We start from the raw sequence: 7,012 nt of genomic DNA, 5'->3' as shown, positions 1-7,012 counted from the left end.
TCACAGATCACAGAACCTCAGGATCACCAAGGGTGGAGGAAACTCTAAAACACACCCAGTGGCTCCACCACTTCCCTGGGCAACTTATCCCAGTGCCTGACCACTCTTTTTTTTTTTCTGATTTTTTTTTTTCCTAATATCCACTCTGCTCCTCCCCTGTAGAAGAGGATAAATCTCACTGGTGTTTTTGATATTTCATGCTGTTTTTTGGGTTTTCCAAGCCCACTCCATCCTCCTCCTCCCTGGTTTGCTGAGTCACTCGTGCTGCCTGAGTGGGAGTTTGGGTTTCCTGCCCTGTGCTCATCTTCCCGTGCTCCAGCCCCAGGGCTCCTCACCCAGTGAGCTGCAGCTCTGGAGAGTTGTGTAAAATATTTCTGATAAAAGTTCAACAGAAGTGGGAGAAAAAGGAGGAAGGGAATAGGGAAGTTCAGGGCAAAGAGGATAGCAGCAGGAAAGGGGCCAGGGAAAAGGAGAATGTGTTGGAAAAATGTTCAGTGATGCTGCATTGCTTGGAGGTAAATTTGGCCCCAGTGCAGAGAGTGGGCAAAAAATAATTGAGGTTTTTTTATCTGCTGAATTCACAGAATCAAATTGTCCTGCAGAGCCTCATTTCCCTGTGGTTTTTATCTTGTTTTCTGCCCTTCTGGGAGCTCCCCAGGGAGAAAGCTCCTCAAAGGGACCTCAGGCTGCAGCTCCTTGGGAATGGGAACTGCTCTTCCCAAAAACTTTTTCTGGGAGAACCAAAAGAACACGGGAAGCACATCAGCAATCTGAGAGAACATGTGATGGGGAAGAGAAAAGGGAATGGAAGCAGAGGGTTTTGCAAGCCCAGCCTCCCTCCTGTGCTCTTTGCCCTGGGCAGTTTCGTGTAAATTCTCTTTGCAAGACCTCTGTGCCATCCTCTGGGTGGTGGGGGTGACTCAGAGGGGTGTCACTGGGACAGGGCTGGAACCACCTGTGTCCTGTCCTGTCCCAGAGAATTCCACCTGGGAGAGGAAAGGCAGGATGGGATCGGTGCAAAAACCTCCCCAGGGCTAAGGAGAGCCTTGTAAGGGGTGGTGGAAGTGATTTAACAATTCTTGTCACACGATCTGCACTCTGGGGCTTTTCAGTTCTGTTCCTTGTTGGCTCTTGAAGGGGTTGATCTTCTGTGAGGGAGTGGCAGCTGAGCCCTGAGAGCTCTGGGAAGCAGTAAAATTAATATTTTTATTCCTAAAGGTGACTGCACTATCATTAATAAGCCCAGGAGACAAAGCCAATCAAATGGGCGTGAAGTGCAGTGGAGGAAGGGCAGGAAACAGAAATTTCTGTGGGAGATTGGTGTGTTACAGAGGGACCTGAGCTTCTAAAGGGCCCAAAATATTTGTAGAGGAGCTGACAGGGCTGAGCCTGCCCAGAGTAGCACCCAAGGGGCAGCAGGAGTCCAGCAGGGTCTGGCCCCAGACAGCTCCAGCCTGGCTGTAGAGCCAGAGCCAGCCGAGGCTCTGGGGAGCAGCAGCTGCTGCTTTCCCCTCTCTGACCCTCAGGGAGGGTTGGAAATGCTGCAGGGTGTTTCCCTGGCTGCCAGCCACACGCCAGCCTCGCAGCAGATGGGATGGCTGAGGGGTTTGCTCCCTCCTGGCCAGCAGACAGGAGTTACCAGCTCCTCTGGTTTCCTCCTCGCTGGCACGAGAGCTGTGCTTCTTCCCCTCTCCCTGGTGGATTGGGAGAGGAAGGAGTTAAATGAATATTCCTGGGGTCCCCAGGCAAACAGCAGCATCAGGGCTGTGCTGCAGGAGTGGAGCTGGAGCCCTGCAGCACGTGGGGAATAAGCTGGGAAGGGCATGTCCTGGTTTGGGGACAGGTGTCTGCCAGTAAAGGCAGGAGATTCTCTTTGAAATGGGGAATGTAAACCCCCTCCCTCAAATTTATTATAATTTTGAAATCGAGGGGCTCTCAGGCAAAGATATGGGAATTAGGAATAACAGTTCTTTACTAGGAAAATTAAAACAGAAATAGAGTATTACAAAGAACAATCCCAGAAGGCAGGAATCCCAAACCTGCTCCCACCAGGAGGGGTCCAAGGCAGGGAGTGGCTCTTTTTGGCCAAATGCAGCAGTCACAGAGGATAAACCAGAATGAACAAGTGCACAAGCACCTGCTGGAGAGCATGGAAATGTGAACCACAGGGCAGAGTGCTGGGCAGAGCAAGGACAGGGAGTTCTCTCTGTTCCATTTCCTGGTGCTGGAACCACTCTGTCTGGGCTGGTCTGGGCTGCAACCACCTGAAATCACATCAGAGCATCCTCTCCCCTCCCTGGGTGCTGGCCCTGCCTGGCACAGAGTGGACTCTGCCCAGCTCTGGGCAAGGAGAGCTGAGTTTTCTCTGAGCTACTCAGCAGGGCTTTATGGGGTTATTTGCTTTGGGTGAAGAACAGTTGAGATTTACTGGGCTGTTTTGCAAATATTGTGTTTTGTAAATGTGGGGATGAAGGGTTTTTTTACTGCTTGAACTGTTGAGCTGGCTTGAAAAGATTCCTTGTCTTGCTGGAGGTGTGGGGCGAGTTCCCAGTGCTGGGATGGGCTTGGAGCCTGACCCTGCAGTGTCCCCAGAAATCCACCCCAGAGGGAAAAACAGGGAGGGGAGCAGGGCAGGCAGGGCCCTGTGGCTTTGCAAATGAGGTGTGGGGTGGATTTTGCATCAAGAGGCACGTGGAGGCTGCCAGGGCTGGCTTTGCTGCAGGGAAACACCTCAGCCTGCTCCCTGCCAGCTCTGGGTGGGATTTCAGGAGGAATTTAAAGCCCTGTCAGCTTTATCCAGGCTGCAATGAGAGAAGGTGGATTGTTCTCTGCAGGTTCTGAAAGTCCCCTCATAACCCAGAGGGAGAATCAGGAAGGACAAACATTTTGCCAAAAGGCTCTTCCCCAAAGTGAGCAGCTCAACAAGGGGATTGTGCTGCTGCTCTGTGCTGCTCCAGAATGTCCCTGGTCAAACTTCAGCCAGGAGCTTGTTCTCTGCTCTGGGCTCAGCTGCCTGCTCAGCTCCTCTCCCCCCAAACGCAGGTGAGTTCTGCTGGAGTCTGAGTTGGGGGATTCTCTGAATCCTTCAAGGAGGAATCAAGGTGCAGGGTTGAATTAAAGCCTTGGGATGGATTGAAGTAGATTAGGCCACTCAACACAAAGTCAACATTTAAGTGGAAATAAGTTAGTGAGTTTTACTCCTTAATCCTTGAAGGATTCAGAGAATCCCCTAACCCACTGAGTTCTGCTCCCTTTCTGTGTCTGCAGAGCCCTTCTGGAGCAAACCTGAAACTGCCCTTGCTGCTGCAGCCCTGGGATGGATCCCAGTGTCCCCAGTCCCATCCCAGTGTCCCCAGCCCTGGGGAGGGGACAGCAGCCTGCCCAGGTGTGTCAGTGCCACCTCTGATTGCTGATTGCTGGGGCTTTGCCTGGAGCCAGAGCCAGCAGAAAAAGCCAATTCTTTATTCACTTAGCTGATTTCTGTACAGTTTTTTGTGTTTAACTCCAGTTGGTTAATAATTTTCTTGTGTGTGTTAGGATTCTGTCTGCAGGTATTTACACTTTTTCTTTGTGGATTCTCACGGGACAGATCTTTTGTTATTACAGATGCAGCTTATTTTTCTCTGCAATAATGGGTTGTTGTGTTAACTGATTTTCATTCCTCTGATTCTTTCTTATGGGAACTGACAGGTAATTCAGCAGAGCAAGGTTTATAAAGTGTTTCTTCTATAAAATCTTTTATGCAGCAGTGGCTTCTGCCTCAGTGCCACCTGAGCTGCCACAGGTCAGGCAGTGCTGGGGGTGGCATTTGGGACAGGAGGGAGCAGTTTTTTGGGAAAATGATGCCCAGTGGGGCTGGGCTGCCCAGGAGATGGCAGCAGCTGCCCACCGTGCCAGGGTCTGGTGTCCTGGCTGTGCCACCAGGACAGGGCTCAGCACACCTGGAAAGGTGTTTGCTGAGCCTGATTTCCATTTTTGCATTTACATCACACCCCGATAGGCAGGAGCAGGCAGGAATTCTGAGCCCAGGGGTTGGGCTGGAATTTGCCTGGCTGGTTCCCCTGCTGCTGCAAGGGCTGGGGACAGGAGTGTCCCTGTCACTGCACAGGGTCTGGAACTTCCCTGCTGATGCTCAGACCTGGGGAGGAGCAAAGGGGAAATGCTGGGGAAAGAGGAGGGCGTGGGAGGCTGAGCTCACCTGTAAGACTGGAGCTCACCTGTAAGACTGGAGCTCACCTGTAAGACTGAGCTCACCTGGGAGACTGAGCTCACCTGGGAGGCTGAGCTCACCTGTAAGACTGAGCTCACCTGGGAGGCTGCCCTGAGCCTGGCCCCAGCACCTGGGGGCTCTGGGGAGCCAGCAGTGGCCTGTGTGAGAGCTGCCCAGTCCAAAGCAGCCCTGGCATTGCTCTCCAGCCTGGGAGGTGTGGCTGGACCAGTTTAACCATTCCAGCACCATGCCCTGATCCCACTCTGTGCCTTGCTCTGCCTTTGGGATGAGCTGTGTGAGCCAAGCCCTGGCTTGGCCCTCAGGGTTTGTTCTCCCTCACCCTGAGCCCATTCCCAGCTCCAGCTTTGCCCCCTGGACACAGAAGTTTCCAGAATCCTGAGTTTTTCCTGCCTGGTTCCTTTCCCTGGCAGCCCTTGGTGGAGCTGTGCCAAGAGCTGGGAGCAGTGCCTGATGCTGCCACCACAGCTGCCACCTCCAAGGTGGAAAATGAACATTTTTTTGGCAGCAGAGCCAAGACTTGTTGTCCTGGATAAGGAACCTGCAGCCTCATCCAGGGGAGGGTCCCCAGCTCCCTGCTGAGACCATTTATTTCCCTCCTGGGCTACATCTGTTCTTCCAAACCTGGGCAGCAGGAGGGTGACAATGGATCCAACCAGTGCTGGGTGTTTAATCATCCCTTCCCAACGGTATTTGGGGATTTCCTAGTTCATCAGTAATTAATGTGCCTGGCAATTAACTCTGCAGGACTCTCAGGTGCCCTGAGCACAGCAGGGTGGGTTCTGAGCAGCTCCTTTCTTACTCTGGGGGAGTTCTGAGGAGTGATGAAGTTGCTGTGATGAATTGCAAGAGATATCCATTTCTTTCCTGACTCCTTCTAATTAGTACAAATTTTTAAATCTTTTTGGTTTTGTTTTTAAACCAGGACATGTGCATTTCACTTTTTGGAGGACAAGGACCAGCCAGGCAAAGGAAAGAAGGGAAAGAGAAAACTCTTGCATTAAAAAAAAAGGAAAATAGAGAAAAGTTGCTGTGAGTGGATTTTGTCTTGCATCTCTCTCTCAGCTGTGAGATTCCCACATCCTCGAGGCCCTTCTAAAGGAGAACTGGGCTGGTTTATCCAGGCTTTGCTAAAACCCTCCTGCCCTGTCTCAGAGCACCTTGACCTGATCATTTGTGTTCGTGCCTGCAGCTCTGCACTCGCTGGGGAGAGGAAAAGAAAATAGAGGAGGAAGAACATTAAAAATGCTTCAGTGGAGCTGGAGATTCAGCCCTGCCTTGGCTCTCTGCCTGCTTCAAACACAGCAGCAGGACCTCTTGTGTTTAGCCCCAGAGGAGTCCCTAATTAGTGCAGAAACTGCAAAGCTCTGAACTTGTTTGGGAATGCTTTAGTGCAGTGGCCCCCTGAGGTTCATTAAACAAATGAATTCAAAGCAGTCAAATAGCTGGGATCTTCAAAGTGACAAGGACCTCAGTCCTGGGGGCTGCAAATAAAATATTTCCTGAGATGGGTGGAACTGCTCACGCTGCACAGAAAACAGCAAAGGGAGCCATGGGCAGAGCAGATTCCCAAAGGGAGGGGCAGCAGCAGCCTCACCCTCTGCCAGGGGCTCTGGGGGTCCTGGGGAGACAAGGAGCAGCAGGTCAGGGAGGGCCAGGGGCAGAGCATTCCCATGGAGCTGGTGCAGCTGAATGGGACAGAGGTGTGGGGAGCAGGAACCCCAGGAGATCCCAGGGATGGGGGGAACAGGAACCCCAGGAGATCCCAGGGATGGGGGGAACAGGAACCCCAAGAGAAGGAGAGGGATGTAGGGAAGAGATCCCAGGAGAAGGATAGAGGTGTGGGGAGCAGGAACCCCAGGAGATCCCAGGGATGTGGGGAGGAGATTCCAGAAGAAAGAGAGGGATGTGGGGAGCAGGAACCCCCAAAGAGAAGAAGAGAGATGTGGGGAAGAGATCCCAGGAGAAGGAGAGGGGATGTGGAGAGTAGGAATCCCTCAGCAGAGGGACAAAAGTGTGGTGAGCAGGAAGCCCAAGAGACCCCAGGGATGGGGGGAACAGGAACCCCAGGAGACCCCAGGGATGGGGGGAACAGGAACCCCAGGAGACCCCAGGGATGGGGGGAACAGGAACCCAGGAGAAGGACAGGGCTGTGGCACTGCTCCAAGAATTCAGGGAAAACCCCACACCTGCTCTCCTCACTGATTTTGGGCAAACCCCTGGCACAGCTCCAGATATTTTGGGCACAGAGGCTGTGCAATGACAAATTCCCACTCTGTGGGTGCAGGTGGCCTGGAGAGAGGGGGGCAGTGACATTTCTGGGGCAGAGCTGCAGCTGAGCTCTGTGAAATTCTTCCCAAAAATCTCCAGGGCACTGCTGCTCTTTCCTTCCCTGAGCTGGGGCTCCCAGCAACAGGGATCAGGCACCATCCAGATTTAAATTCAGAATTTAAATTCTGTCAGCTCTAGGGTTGCCTGGGCTCATCCTCCTGCTGTCCCCTGGCCCAGCAACATCCAGAAATGACAAATTAATGACTGGAATGAACAAACAAACAAACAAATGTCTGGAGATGCTGTGTGGGCACCAGAGCTCCTTTCAGCAGAGCTGTTTATACACCCAGAATTGCATTAATGCAGGCTGGGGTTCAGCCCTGCTTCAGGGGCTGATCCTGCTCCCTGGGAGGAATTTTGGGATTTCTGTCGTGTCCTAGAGGGAAGCAGAGTTTGCCTTGTCCTGGGTTTTCTCTCCTGAGTATTTTGTCCCAGGTAAAGCAGTTCTTTTAG

The sequence above is a fragment of the Erithacus rubecula genome, assembly GCF_903797595.1.
Source record: "Erithacus rubecula genome assembly, chromosome: 25".
In the NCBI taxonomy this organism is placed as follows: domain Eukaryota; kingdom Metazoa; phylum Chordata; class Aves; order Passeriformes; family Muscicapidae; genus Erithacus; species Erithacus rubecula.
Note: the sequence above shows the minus strand (reverse complement) of the source record.